Raw genomic sequence first — 15,399 nt, forward strand, 5'->3', positions numbered from 1 at the left:
TTTGAGTAAACGACCTCGGAATCAGGATCTGAAGGTTCCAACAGGTTCGTATGATGATTTTGGACTTAGGCGTATGCCCGGGTCGGGTTTTGGATAACCTGGGAGCGTTTTGGCGCCTATTGTGGAAGTTAGCATTTTAGAAGGAATTTCATAAGTTTGGTTTGAAGTGCATTTTAGAGTTATCGATGTCCGTTTGAAATTCCGAGATTGGGAGTAGTTTTGTATGGTGATTCTGGAGTTGAGGGCGCGATCGGAAGTGAATTCGGAGGTCCGTAGGTCATTTTGAAGCCATTTGGCTAAAGATAGAAATTTGAAGGTTTTGGGAAGTTTCTCCTTCAAGGATTCTCAAATACCCTAGTTTGCTACAGCTGTCTCTCTCTCCTAATACACCTTAACCCAGCTAGTTGGGACTCCCCTCCACGCCTTCGATGCCTTAACAGCGGGGATATACCGGAAATATCGCGCGCTGACCAACTGATAGCTCCTCGGAATGCAAAGCGGCAGAGATTTGATTTCTCTTAGGTCGACGATCGATTTTGTTTTTTTCTTTCTCAGTAAAATATGGATACTAACATTGTGTTTGTTTTCAATCGGAGTAAATTCGTCAAAACGGAGCAGCGAAGAGATTAGGCAAAAACGTTTTCTGGATCAGATTTTTCTAGAGCTTCAAACCCTAACTGTATGTCTTAATTTTACCAAAAACTGTAGTCATTTGATAGTGCAATCCCTTTTTCTATTCTTCTGATTGTATTTTTCCGGCCAGATTTTGCGGCGTTTAACAGATTTGAGAGTACAACTATACCGTCGGAGGTATCTATCTCTGTAATCTGGAATTGTTCATTATAATTTTTTGTTTATTATTTTTGTCTGAGAATACCCAGGCTCATCTAATTTTTTTTACTTCTTTCAGACATTTCATTTTTGAATTTTTGAGATTCTTCAAGGTATGTGTCTTATTTTCTTTCGAAAAATTCTCGTCATTTTATTTTTCTGGAAATGAGATTCTTATTTTTGATGTTACTGTTTGAATCTGAAAATAGGTATAATCTAGTTATTTGTTCACTTTGAGAAAGGTTGAATTTAACAGTGTACGTTTGCCTTTTACTTCTCCAGCTACTTATAAAAAGTAGCTTGCCTGTATGTTGAAGGTGTTGAATGTGTGTTGAAGGCGAGCTATTTTCCTTTTCTCTAGAATTTTGAAGGTGCTATTTTTTATTTGACTTACTCTCCCCGTTCATTCATGTGGTCGTGTTCGAGGATAACAATATTATTTCATCTAGCTTGGGTAGCCTAATTTTGTATCTCGTATCTGTTGCTTCCAGTAGTCTTCTCAATTAGTAAGTGTTAAAGTATTGGCTAATAGAAACTCAGTGTGCAAAATTTGAGGTCAATCGGACGTGATTTGATAGGTTTAAACATCGGAAATAGAAGTTGGAAAGTTCAAAGTTCATAAAGCTTGAATCGGAGTGTAATTCATGGTTTTAGCGTTGTTTGTTATGATTTGAGGCCTCGAGCAAGTCCGTAATGTATTTTGGGACTGGTTGGTATGATTGGTTGGGGTCCCGGGGGTCTCGGGTGGATTCCGGGTGGCTAACGGATCAAATTTGGAAGTTGAAGAATAGCTGAAGGGATCTGGTATATGGTATTTCCGCTTCTGCGGAAATAGGACCGCAGAAGCGAAGAAGAAGCCGCAGAAGCGGACGAGGGCGAGGGCAGCCAGGATCGCAGAAGCGGCCCTTGATCCGCTGATGCAGAACCGCAGAAGCGGTAGGCTGACCGCAGAAGCGGAAGGCCTGGAGTGGATGGGAGCCGCAGAAGCGGCAAGCGGTCCGCAGAAGCGGGACCGTGGAAACGGACAGGGTTTCGCTGAAGCGAAAATGCTGGGCAGTAGGTAGGGGTGTTTATGATTCGGTTTGGATCGGTTTTCCCCTAAAAAGAAACCAAACCAAGTAAGTCGGTTTTTTAAATATTAGAACCAAACCAAACCAATTAAGTCGGTTTTTTATGTCGGGTTTTGTTGGCTTTTGATTTTTTCGGTTATTTGTCGGTTTTTCCTAAATATAAGACGTAACTATCAAATACATATTCCGGCGACCACATTTTCAACCTAACACTATCAAATTAATTGCCCTTTGAGAAATCTATTATTTACTAAAATATATTGATGGTAATTGAATCAAATAGTGATGAATAATTTAAGGACTCAATTAAAAATATTTTTTTTTTAACATGAAATGGATTCTTACACTTAACAAAAGAAAACTACCAATCAAACTAGAATATAAAGGTAAAAAACTGTACTAAAAGTGCAAACGATTAACATTTACCATAAATTTTTTGAAACTTTATATAAAAATATAAATATATATAGGTGTAATAATTAATTTGAAATAGCTACTCCTATAGTTGGTTTGGTTCGGTTATTTTTTTATTAAAACCAAAATCAAACCAAATTTGATCGATTTTTAAAATTCAAAACCAAAACCAAACCAAACCAAAAAGTATCGATTTTTTTGGTCGGTTTGGTTTGGTTTTCGGTTTGGTTCGGCTTTTCGGGTTTTTATGAACACCCCTAGCAGTAGGCATGTTTTAAAATCGTGAATGGAGTCATTTCTCTCATTTGGTTCATGGCTTGGGGCGATTTGGGGAGCTCCAAAGAGTGGAAATTCGTCATCTATATAAAGGTAAGTCATCCCCATCACTTTTGAGTTAAATACATCAATTATATATGGATTTAAGCATGAAAATTAGTGTAAAAATGGAGGTTTTTGGTGGAAACCTAGAAAATGATATTCTTGGAATTCAGCCACGATTTTGAGTATGGAATTAGGATAAAAATATATATTTGAATTCCTGAGGTCATGGGTAACCTTTGTCTTCGAGAAATTTTGGATTTTGGGCACCTAGGCCCGAGGGCATTTTGGTCATTTCATGTCACGACCCCAGTTCACCCTCCATGAAACATGTCGTGATGGCACCTAGTTCCTACAACTAGGTAAGCCTAACAGTGCGGAATAACAATTAACATTTGTGGAATAATAAATTTAAAACTGAACATACGGAAATAACAACTGTATATAAGGCCACCCAGCCTATACAACTCAAAATATGCGGAAGTCTGCAACTAAATCCCAAAACCCGGAAACTCACGGGAAACACAGGCTAATAGAATGTAGTAAACTGCTCTACACCAGAATGTCTGAACAATATGAAAGGAAAGAAAAGGAACTATCTGCTAAAGCCGGAATAGAGTAGAGACTCCTGGTCTGCGAACGTAGCAGATATACCTCAAGTCTCAGCTAGGACTCTCCACCACGAGGATGATACGTCTGGGAGGAAGTACCTGGATCTGCACATGAAAAACATGCGCAGGAAGGGCATGAGTAAACCACAGCGGTACTCAGTAAGTGCCAAGCCTAACCTCGGTTGGGTAGTTACGAGGAAGGTCAGGGCCCTACTGAGATAACATAATAAATATGAGATAACAGAAATAGTTTAAATAAAGTCTACAGCGAGAATCTAAACTAGGTAAATAAGGAAGAACAGTAATAGAAAGCAAAGGTAACAATACACGGAAAACTGCCCTCACAAGGAATAGTAGCCGGGGGATCTCTTGGTATCCCGAGGATCTCTTGGTATCCTCATCATCAACACTGGGGATCTCTCGGTATCCCGAGGATCTCTTAGTATCCTCAATAAGTAAGTCGGGGATCTCTTAGTATCCCGAGGATCTCTTGGTATCCTCAATAAGTAAACCGGGGATCTCTTGGTATCCCAATATATATATATAGAAACACATGTGCCAGGGATCTCTTGGTATCCCGCACCCTCAGTCCAGAATATCTCAAGTACAGAGGGATCTCCCGGGAAGCCGTCCCGTAATCCCAAATTAAACACACAACAACAACGATTCCTAAATCTCGGAACAATGCTAAAAACCAGGACACGAAGTAGTAAATTATAGCCTAACATGCTTCACAGAGTACAAATAACACAGTTAAAGCAAATAAGCAGGTAAGCCAGCTAAACATGAGTCTCTAAGCTAGCACAGGTACAAACTTGCAGTTAAAATGAACAAGTAAACAAGAAAGCTCAGTTTAAATACTTCAAGCAGAAACGGATTTACAACAATTAGCTCAAGTACGCGCTCGTCACCTCACGTACGGGGCATTCAAATATTCAAGATCATATTCTAAGGGAAAAAGGTCCCCCACACAAAGTTAGACAAGCCACTTACCTCGAACCGGCTCAATATCAACTAGAAATCACGCTCTTGCCACGAGTATCCGACTCTAAATGGCTCAAATCCAGTGATCTTCACTTCAAATCCCACTCAAAATCGCCTTAAACCGAGCTCTCAATTGATTTTTGTAACTTATGAACTCAAACCCTCGAAATTTCTATTTCTGCCTAGGGATTTCCGCTTCTGCGGACAAGGGACCGCTTTTGCGGTCCCGCTTATGCGGAAAACGAGTCGCTTCTGCGACTCTCACTAAAGAGCCAATGTCCGCTTCTGCGGACCATTAACCGCTTATGCGGTTCCGCCTCTGCGTAATTTAAGCCGCTTCTGCGGTTCTAATAAAAGTCCAAGTTTTCGCATCTGCGGTTCTATTTCTCGCAGATGCGAGGCCGCTCCTGCGGAATTTCCTCCACATCTGCGGTACCTGAAAAACTCTGCCCAAACCCGCTCCTGCGATGACCAGGCCGCTTTTACGGCTCCGCTTCTGCGGTCCCCAAGCCGCAGAAGCGGAAAGATACCAGAAGCAGCAGTGCTGCTATTTCTCAACTTCCAAAACTCTTCCGTTAACCACCCGAAATCATCCCGAGGCCCCCCGGGACCTCAACCAAAAGTACCAATACCACCTACTACCTTATTCAAACTTGTACCAATCCTGGAAACACCTAAACAACGCTGGAAACCCGAATTAATCAAAGATTCAAGCCTAAGAACTTCAAATGCCAACCAAACACGCTTTCGATCAAAAACCTACCCGAACCTCGTCCGAATGACCTGAAATTTTGCACACACATCCCAAATGACATGACGGAACTACTGCAACTTCCGGAATTCCAATCCGACCCTCGGATCAAAAACTCACTATCGGACCGTAAACTTCAAAAATTCAAACTTCGGCATTTCAAGCCTAAATGAGCTACGAGCCTCCAAAATACATTCCGAACACGCTCCCAACCCCGAAATCACCTAACGCAGCTAACGGAACCATCGGATTTCCATTCCGAGGTCGTCTTCACACTGTTCTGATTACGGACCATTTTTCAACTCTTAAGCTCTCATTTAGGGACTAAGTGTCCCAAAACTCTCCAAAACTCAACACCGAACGTCCCGGCAAACCAAAATAGCAGAAATGAACTTAGGGGAAATAGTTAATGGGGGATCGGGGCGAAATGTCCAAAAAACGACCGGCCGGGTCGTTACATTTCACTAAGCGGAGTTGGGAATCTGTATAATTTGAATTTCTAACAAGTATTTGAGCATGTTCTCATTAGTTTGTCGTTAATTGGCTAGTTTTGGTGCATTGTGCGTCGGTTCAAGCCTTCGGAAGAATGTAGAATGCCGGTTATGAGTCTTCGGAGCAAGGTGAGTCTCTTTTCTAATCTTGTGAGGGGGAATTTACCCCATAGGTGAAGTAATTGATTATGTGCTCCTATTTGTGGGGGCTACGTACGCACGAGGTGACGAGAGTCCGTGCGTAGCTACTATTATGCTATTGTCCGGGTAGTTAGGACCCAAAAACATGTTGCACGTGGATTAATTGTGAACCCATTGGTAGCTCGAATTGTTTAACTCACATCGAATTGGTAAGTAAATTTCTAAAAGGATTAAACTTCATTTCTTAAATTGTTAAAGGAGAATTGGTTTTATTTGAATAAATATTCCCCGATAAGTTCTTATTTGACTGATTGAGCATGTATTTTATGTGTGCCTGCGTCGCATGGATGATTCGCGAGCAGGATATGTGTTTATTTATGGAACGGGCCGAACGCCTCGGTGAGAATAGATGCATCTATGGTTCGTGCCGCTCGACCCTCGGCAGTGCACAATTTACATTTCTGTTGGAGCGGGCCGTCGACCTCGGCATGATTTGCGCGTGTTTATCTGTTACTTGAAAATTGTAAATGTGGGATTGGCCCTACGTGGCTTGATATAAACTGATAAGATAATAAAGAATAAACCTTGAAGCCCTTGATTATTGTTGAAGGTGTTTTTCTTGTTTTTCCTGGCTTCCCGAACTAGAACTACTATATGACTCCACGATTATTCTCGCATTATTGAATATTGATAATTGACCTCTAGTGAGTGTCGAAATTGGCCATCTCGTCTCTACCCCTTCGGGATTAGGCGGGATACTCACTGAGTACACGTTGATTACGTACTCATACTACACTTCTGTGCATTTTTGTTGCACAGGTATATTTCACATTTGGTAGCAGCACGGATGATTTGGGGACTTGGTGAGCTGCATTGTTCGAGACGACCCGCAGCTAGAGTAGTTCCCTTCCAGTACCTTACTTATTCATTCTCTGTCCACTGTATTTCGGACAGACATTTGTATTTTATTGTCCTTATCAGTAGTTGCTCATGCACTTGTGACACCGGGTTCTGGAATGGTTTTTCTTTGAAAGTTGCGTATTATTAGTTATCTCTTCATTTGAATTGAAACAGAGGTTGTATGTATATGAAAAAAAATGAAAGTAAAACTCTTAGATTTTTAAAATTATTAAAAGAGAAATTAATGGATGAGTTAGTTGGCTTGCCTGACAACGGTGTCCGGCGCCATCACGACCCGTAGTGGATTTGGGTCGTGACAACATGGTATCAGAGCTCTAGGTTCCCGTCGGTCTCACGAGTCATGAGCAAGTCTAGTAGAGTCTCGCGGATCGGTACGGAGACGTCTGTACTTATCCTCGGGAGGCTACAGGGCTGTTAGGAGTACTTCCCTTCTTGATTTCCTTTTCGTGCGGTCCGATTCCTTTGAGGCTTATGCCTTTGATTTCTTCCTACTCAATCTTACGCGAGCGCTTGTTATAAATTGAAAATTTAAGGATTGTAATGGCACTACAGATGTGATGCGGGATGTTTCTCCCGGTATAGTTGATCAGATTATTGTCGTCGCCTTGTGGAAGAATATTTTGTTGTTTCCGCCTAGTAGCGGTATTTTCAAGGGCTTTGAGGCTAGGCACAAGTTGCCGCAATGCTTATGAATGTCTATTCTGCAGTAGTAATATGATGGTAGGGTGTTGCCCACGTGTCAGGGCAATGAATGATTTCAAGGGAGGTTTACTCAGCGCACAATTAAGAGATTCAGTGTGTTATTCCCGGCAGGGGGAAAGGTAATCGAGCTAAGGAGGGTCAGGATGTAGACTGGTGGAAGTAATAAGACTTAGCAATTGAAAGCGAGGTGGATTTTCTTTTATATTGGGGTGTTGTTGTCCTAATTGGACATATCAAGTTTGTCGGTGTTATGATCTTCTACGATTCGCCTTTGAGGCAAGATATTGTGAAATAGTATCAGAGATACAACTATCAGATATCGCAGGATGCGGTGGTTCAGGATTTAATCAGTATTTCTATTGCTAACGGTTCGAGAAAGATGACCTTCGGATGGGTTTGGAGTTAGTAGCAAATTGAGAATTCAAGTTCCATGAAGATAAATTCTTATTAAGGCAGCAACTGAGCAGCAAAAGATGAGAAAGGCATGTGGGACGTGTCATGCAGAGTTTCAAATTGCAAGAAAGGCCAGGTATATGAAGCAAAGGTTGAGTAGTCGATTAAGGGGATGAGTTCCGCCAAAGTGGGAGAGTGGCGGAGATGCATATGGGCTTGCAGTGGAAGGACCACGTACCTTAAGGAGAGTTGGAGTGATTTGATAATATCAGTGATTGGTGATTGGGGTCTACGGATTCAATTTGAAGTAGGGGTTCTTGTGCGGCCGGAGGTTTAATATAATGGGAAGGAGCCGCTTAAATGAAGAAGGATGCTGCATGGCTTTGAATTGGGAGGATGTTGTCGCACATTTCAATGATGTCCACAAGGGGTAAAATGGATCGGTGCAACTGGAGTGTGATCTCAGACTCAGGAAGGGTCATTGATGTCGTAGTAATTGTACCCTGTGCAGCAGTGTTGGAAGATGCCGGGGAGAGCCTTCTATATGTGGGTTAGCCAAGTGAGCAGATTAGCAGTCACGTGGTTGGCGAGGCTTCTGCGAAGAATCTTATCGGGTATGTAGCGAAGGAATCGATCGTGTGAATGTGGTGGATGATTTAGAGTATAAGAAAGAGGTTTTACAGAGAGATCTCGAGAATTTTGGCGGTTGATTGTGCAAAGTTATGTCTATAAGGGATAAAAAGGATGAGTGAGTTCCAGATTGGTGAAATTATGGCTTCAAGCTAAGTAGGAGAGTCCCACCGCTTGTGATAGGGTTGCAGAGTTGATTGCTTGTAAGGTTTCTGGTTATTAGTATGTTGATGGGTTATTCTAGCTACTGGAAAAGAACATAAGAGATGAATTGAGCAAAGGGATTGTTGAAATGCATGTTATGACTGGCCTTATTGGCCCATGTTCAGACTTGGGAAAGGATTCAGGATTTATGCCTTGTATAAATGCAGGTTTAAAGGAAGTGATTCCACCGGGTGCCTCGTCGAGAGGGCATTCATGTGTTATAAGATTTATGGAGTTGATTATATTCGGGGCCAAGTCAGAGCGGGTGGCTCTCAGCAGCGGTCCTAGTGAAAATTCAAAAGATGAAGTGTAATACTTAATGATTTCGAGCCTATAGGTGCAGTTGAGAATCAAGCTTATGTAGCAGCTTACAAATGGAGACTCAGGACGTTCTGTGATGTTTGGGCTTGCGGTATGGCATTTGAGAGATATGAGTCAGTTCATGGGATTTGAGACAGCATGGTCTCGTAATTCGAGGTCGCTCGGGATGAGTGCAGAGGGAGTATGTTATGTGCTGGAAGAAATCAGTGATACCTTTAAGGCAATCAAGGATAAATTGGAAGAAGGTAGTTGATTGGCCATAGTTGAATTTGGCATATATGTGTAGGCAGTCAGTTCCTGCAGCGTGATCGAGTTATGTAAGTGATTGGTGATGGCATGTATCAGGCTTGTTAGCCGCCGCAAATGATGTTATTCAGAGGCCTTCCAACAAGTATTTGAGCATGTTCTCATTAGTTTGTCGTTAATTGGCTAGTTTTGGTGCATTGTGCGTCGGTTCAAGCCTTCGGAAGAATGTTGGATGCCGGTTATGAGTCTTCGGAGCGAGGTGAGTCTCCTTTCTAATCTTGTGAGGGGGAATTTACCCCATAGGTGAAGTAATTGATTATGTGCTCCTATTTGTGGGGGCTACGTACGCACGAGGTGACGAAAGTCCGTGCGTAGCTACTATTATTATGCTATTGTCCGGGTAGTTAGGACCCAAAAAAACATGTTGCACGTGGATTAATTGTGAACCCATTGGTAGCTCGAATTGTTTAACTCACATCGAATTGGTAAGTAAATTTCTAAAAGGATTAAACTTCATTTCTTAATCGTTAAAGGAGAATTGATTTTATTTGAATAAATATTCCCCGATAAGTTCTTATTTGACTGATTGAGCATGTATTTTACGTGTGCCTGCGTCGCATGGATGATTCGCGAGCGGGGTATGTGTTTATTTATGGAACGGGCCGAATGCCTCGGTGAGAATAGATGCATCTATGGTTCGTGCCGCTCGACCCTCGGCAGTGCACAATTTACATTTCTGTTGGAGCGGGCCGTCGACCTCGGCATGATTTGCGCGTGTTTATCTGTTACTTGAAAATTGTAAATGTGGGATTGGCCCTACGTGGCTTGATATAAACTGATAAGATAATAAAGAATAAACCTTGAAGCCCTTGATTATTGTTGAAGGTGTTTTTCTTGTTTTTCCTGGCTTCCCGAACTAGAACTACTATATGACTCCACGATTATTCTCGCATTATTGAATATTGATAATTGACCTCTAGTGAGTGTCGAAATTGGCCATCTCGTCTCTACCCCTTCGGGATTAGGCGGGATACTCACTGAGTACACGTTGATTACGTACTCATACTACACTTCTGTGCATTTTTGTTGCACAGGTATATTTCACATTTGGTAGCAGCACGGATGATTTGGGGACTTGGTGAGCTGCATTGTTCGAGACGACCCGCAGCTAGAGTAGTTCCCTTCCAGTACCTTACTTATTCATTCTCTGTCCACTGTATTTCGGACAGACATTTGTATTTTATTGTCCTTATCAGTAGTTGCTCATGCACTTGTGACACCGGGTTCTGGAATGGTTTTTCTTTGAAAGTTGCGTATTATTAGTTATCTCTTCATTTGAATTGAAACAGAGGTTGTATGTATATGAAAAAAAAAATGGAAGTAAAACTCTTAGATTTTTAAAATTATTAAAAGAGAAATTAATGGATGAGTTAGTTGGCTTGCCTAACAACGGTGTCCGGCGCCATCACGACCCGTAGTGGATTTGGGTCGTGACAGAGACAAAGGGTTGGAGACTAAATTAAGGAGGTCTAGAGTTATGATTTCCCCAATTGTCGGAATCCTTCTAGCTATGTTCCTTACAATTTTGCCAATGTATTCTCTACTGATCGTGAGCACTTTAGATGTCGTAATTCTCTTTCGAGCAACTACAATAATTTACTAGACATATTCTTTCGAACTACACTAGTTGGCTTTATCTAACCGCTCATTATGACCACGTCAAGGCTTTGTTATTTTTAAACCTACCTTTAAACCCGCCGTACTGATTTCTCACATACGTTAGGAGTGACGTTGTTCAACAAACACCTAAATATGTATTCTTTCTCAAGCAACACATAATAAATAGGCACATTCAATCGATGACCATTCAATCAACAACAATAAACACGTAGTTGAACAAGTAGAGAAATCCAACGGCTCAATTATATAAAAACATAATAAGAATTTATCCTACAAAAGGTTCTATCAAAACCCTAGATAACAAATTAGTTATTCATAATAGTATGTAAAACTACAATACTAAAAGTCATAACCAACAACAAAAAATAGGAAGAGGAAGGAAAAACTCGTTGAAGAATTCCCTGCCTTGCTCCTATTGTGGCTCTGCCTCCTTAGGTCTAAATTATGTCAAAAGTGTGTCCAACCTCTCAAAATACCATTTTTTCATGTATATATACCAAGTAGGGTCGGGCCCAAATAATTATACCTTCTCCTACGTGAAAAAGGACAATTTTTTCAAGTCTGGACGGCCGCGGCCGCGGTCAACCGCGGTACGAACGCGGTATATGGCAAGTATACTGCCTCAGCCCGCCTCAGGTCCGCGGTCGCGGTTTCGACCGTATTTTTCACCCTGTTCCGTTTGGAATTTGGAAAAATGTAAAACATGAAAGTTGTAGACCTTTGAGTTAGTTTTCCAACCATATATTGTGGATCCCAAATGAAGTTCTAAGCAAAAAGTTATGTGCATTTTACTAGACAGTGCGCAATATTCCTACTCGATTCTTCGTTTTGTTGCTCTATCCTCTGTTGATCCCCGAATACGATCCCGGCTTAATTCCTTGGGCTGTTACTCAGACTTCAAAGCTACAAATCACTTGAATTCATTCCATAACATCTATATAGCTTGGAATCACACCTACAAGGCATAAAACACACCGTTAGTGCAAAACACTAGCGATTAAAGCGCAAACTCAACTAAAGTGCAGTAAATTAGAGTGTAATAATTGACTAAAATACGTAATTATAGCCTATAATCAGTGATGTACTTGAAAACAATACTATTGTTGAAACAAAAAAATGCTGAATTTTTTGAAAATGTTTTTCCTTTAAAATTTGAGAATAATTCTGATGCTCCTATTATTCCAAGTGATAATATTTCACATGTTCCAATTATTCAAAATGATTTTGAAAGTGAGGATTAAAGAAGAAGCAAAAGACCAAGGAAAGAAAAATCTTTTGGTGATGATTTTTATACTTCTCTTGTGGATAATGATCCTTTAACATATTCTGAAGCTATTTCTTCGTCTGATGCCTCATTTTGTAAAGAAGCTAGAGATGTAGAATTAAATTAAATTTTACAAAATAAAACTTGGATTTTAGTTGATTTACCTCCGGGAGCTAAAGCCATTGGTTCTATGTGACGACCCAAAGGGTCATCACCTATTTCCTCATCCATTTCGTGCTTTCGAGGCCTTAAAACCTCATTTTTTTTACTTGCCTCGATTTGCGTGCACAGTCCGGGCGCGTAGCCGGAAAGCTGTTGTGTTGAAATATGTGAATTCCGTGAAAAATTTGAAGAATTTTGATATTAATATGATTATAGTTGACTTTGGTCAACATTTTTGGTAAACGGACCAGGACCTGAGATTGGACGGTCCCGGAAGATCCGTAGAAAAATATGGGACTCGGGCATGTGCCCGGAATCGAATTCCGAGGCCTAGAGCCCGAGATATGAATTTCCGTGAAATTGTTTTTATGAAATTATTAAGGAAAATGGAAATAAAAATTGATTAAAAGACTATGGTATCGGGCTCGTATTTTGGTTCCGACGCCCGGTACAAGTCTTAAATATGTGTTAAGCGCTTTCTGTAAAGTTTGGTCGAAATCGGACGTCGTTTGACGTGTTTCGGACTATAAGTTCCAAGTTTGAAAGTTTATGAAGTTTAGAAGAAAAATCATGTGTTTTGAGGCTTGATTCAATGATTTTGATGTTATTCTGGCGATTTGATCGCACGAGCAAGTCCGTAGGATATTTTTGAGGTTGTATGCATGTTTGGTTTGGAGCCCCGAGGGCTCCGGTGAGTTTTGAATAGGCATCGGGTTGCATTTCTCATGTTTTAAAAATCTGGTATGCTGGCTTCTGCAATTTTTGCAAATGCGAAGGGAAGACTCGCAATTGTGAGCTCGCAAATGCGAGCATTGCTTCGCAATTGCGAAGTCTGGGAAAATGGGGCACTGTCGCAAATGCAATCAACACTTCGCAAATGCGAAGTCTGGGGAAAAGGCTTGGGATCGCAAATGCGATCCATTGGCTCGCAAATGCGAAGTGGCCCTGGTCGCAAATGCGATCGAATAATCGCAAAAGCGAAACCTGGCCACCAGACATGGGTTCGCAAATGCAAACTAAGAATGTCGCAATTCCCATATCCGAGGCCCAGCAAATTTTATACTTAGTCGAATTTTCATCACTTTTCACCATTCTTTCAAAATCCAAACACCATAGGCGATTTTTCAAGAGCAAACTTCATCCCAAATCATCTGTAAGTTGATTTTTACTCAATTCTTTCAACTTTTAACATCATTAAACATGTTTTCCATTTGAAATCAAGGATTTTCATGGGTGAAATTGGGGTTTTTGGGTGGAACCTAGGTTTTCCATAAATTGGGGAGTTGGACCTCGATTTAAGGTCCGATTTCAAAACAAATTATATGTTTGAACCCGTGGGGGAATGGGTAACCGGATTTTGGTTCGAACCTCGAGTTTTGACCACGTGGGCCCGGGGGCAATTTTGGAATTTTTGGGAAAAAACTTGGGAAACTCATTTTTATGCATTCAAATTGATTCATATAATGTTTATTAAAGTAATTGAGCAATTTGTGATTAGATTCGAGCGAATTGGAGGTGGAACCGCGAGGTAAAGCAATAGTTGAGGATTAAGTGGATTTCAAGGCTTTCAGGTAAGTGTTTGCTCTAACCCTAGCTTGAGGGAATAGGAGTTGAGTCTTGTTGCTAATTGCTATGTGATCGAGTACGATGTATAGGCATGGTGATGAGTATCTATACATTGGTGTCTAGCATGACCGTGAGTCCTTATAACGTGATTATTATGACTTGGTTGTGAACTCCGTGTTTATTGGAGGATTTCTATATGTTATGAATAGCATGTAAACGGTAATATGATCATTTGATTTCCTGGGAGCATAGGCTCGAATTGTGATACGAATATTGAAATCATACGAAATGACTTGATTCTTCGGAGCGTTGGCTCAAAATAGTAGAGTGAATTATAAGATAAGAAAAGTGAGAAAGAGAAAGCGTTGTTGGTTATTCCCTTGCCGGGATGTTTGTCAAATATTTGCTTATTTTTATGCCCCTTAATTGTGACTGTTGTTTGGGGAGTCGGACTGTTAAATGATACTGAGGATCGGGTTGCACGCCGCAACAATGATATTGAGGATCGGGTTGCGCGCCGCAACAATGATATATGATAAATGATATTGAGGATCGGGTTGCGCGCCGCAACAATGATGCATGATAAATGATATGGGTCGGGTTGCACGCCGCAACAGTGGTATTTGTGGAGCGGGTTGCACGCCGCAACAATAGTAATTATGGAGCGGGTTGCACGCCGCAACAGTTATTGAGGCTATGTGTTTGTATTTGAGTATTGATTCTTTGTTCATTGTGAACCTAAGTTGTTTTAGCTGTTACTCTGGATTGCTGTTAATATTGTATCTCCCCTTAGCATGTCTCCCTCCCCTTGTTGTTAATTACTTGATATTCGATTCTCGCTGTATATTTATAACTGCACAGGTTTATGTGATGTCCAGTCTAGCCTCGTCACTACTTCGCCGGGGTTAGGTTAGACACTTACCAGCACATGGGGTCGGTGGTGCTGATGCTACACTTCTGTGCATTTTTGCACAGGTCCAGGTTTTGAGGAGCAGCAACAGCAGTAGTTCGGGAGCAGACTTTCCTATTCACGAGACTGAGTTAGCCTTGCAGGCGTCCGCAGGCCCGGCGGCTCTTCTTTATGTTTTCCTTTTGACTGTCGCCTCATTGTTTTTGAGACAGACAGCTGTTATAATTCTTTCAGACCTTTGTATTTAGTTCATTCTTAGTGGTTTGTGAGTAATGTGACACCAAATCTTGGGTAGAGGCTATTGTTGACTATTCCTCGTTTTGATTCAGACTTATAAATTAGACTTCCGCTATTATTATTATTATTATTAAATTCCATATTTCTTATTGATGCTATAGATTGTTAACAAATTTAATTATTATTGAAAGGTAAATAAGTTGGCTTGCCTAGCTACTACGAGTAGGCGCCATCACGATCCCGATGGTGGGAAATCCGGGTCGTGACATAAAGTGATTTAAAAATCCTTTAAAATTAGGGAAAAATAAGGAAACGCTCGGATATGCTTATATATGCATACATATACTATTTTGAAAGTAATTTGCATATTAAAATATACATAGGGAATAATTGGGTATCAATAGTGTCACTATCCTAACCGTGGGAACTTGATGGCGGCTAACATCCACTTTCCAGGCAAGCAAATGTTAGCTAATATTTAACCAATTTTTTAGAAAATTTAAAAACCAGAATAGTAATAATTCAAAAACTGAAAATAAATCCAAAAATACA

At 40.8% G+C, this 15,399-nt stretch overlaps 1 long non-coding RNA gene across 1 annotated transcript; it reads left to right on the plus strand.

Annotated features, from left to right (window-relative positions):
- The first annotated feature begins 311 nt into the window (after positions 1-311).
- Positions 312-1,253, plus strand: LOC109219474. Its single transcript, XR_002066949.1, has 3 exons — positions 312-679; positions 764-810; positions 911-1,253. It is a non-coding gene; the product is annotated as an uncharacterized LOC109219474 (long non-coding RNA).
- The last annotated feature ends 14,146 nt before the right edge of the window (positions 1,254-15,399 follow it).

This window comes from Nicotiana attenuata, unplaced genomic scaffold, assembly GCF_001879085.1.
Source record: "Nicotiana attenuata strain UT unplaced genomic scaffold, NIATTr2, whole genome shotgun sequence".
NCBI classification, from domain to species: domain Eukaryota; kingdom Viridiplantae; phylum Streptophyta; class Magnoliopsida; order Solanales; family Solanaceae; genus Nicotiana; species Nicotiana attenuata.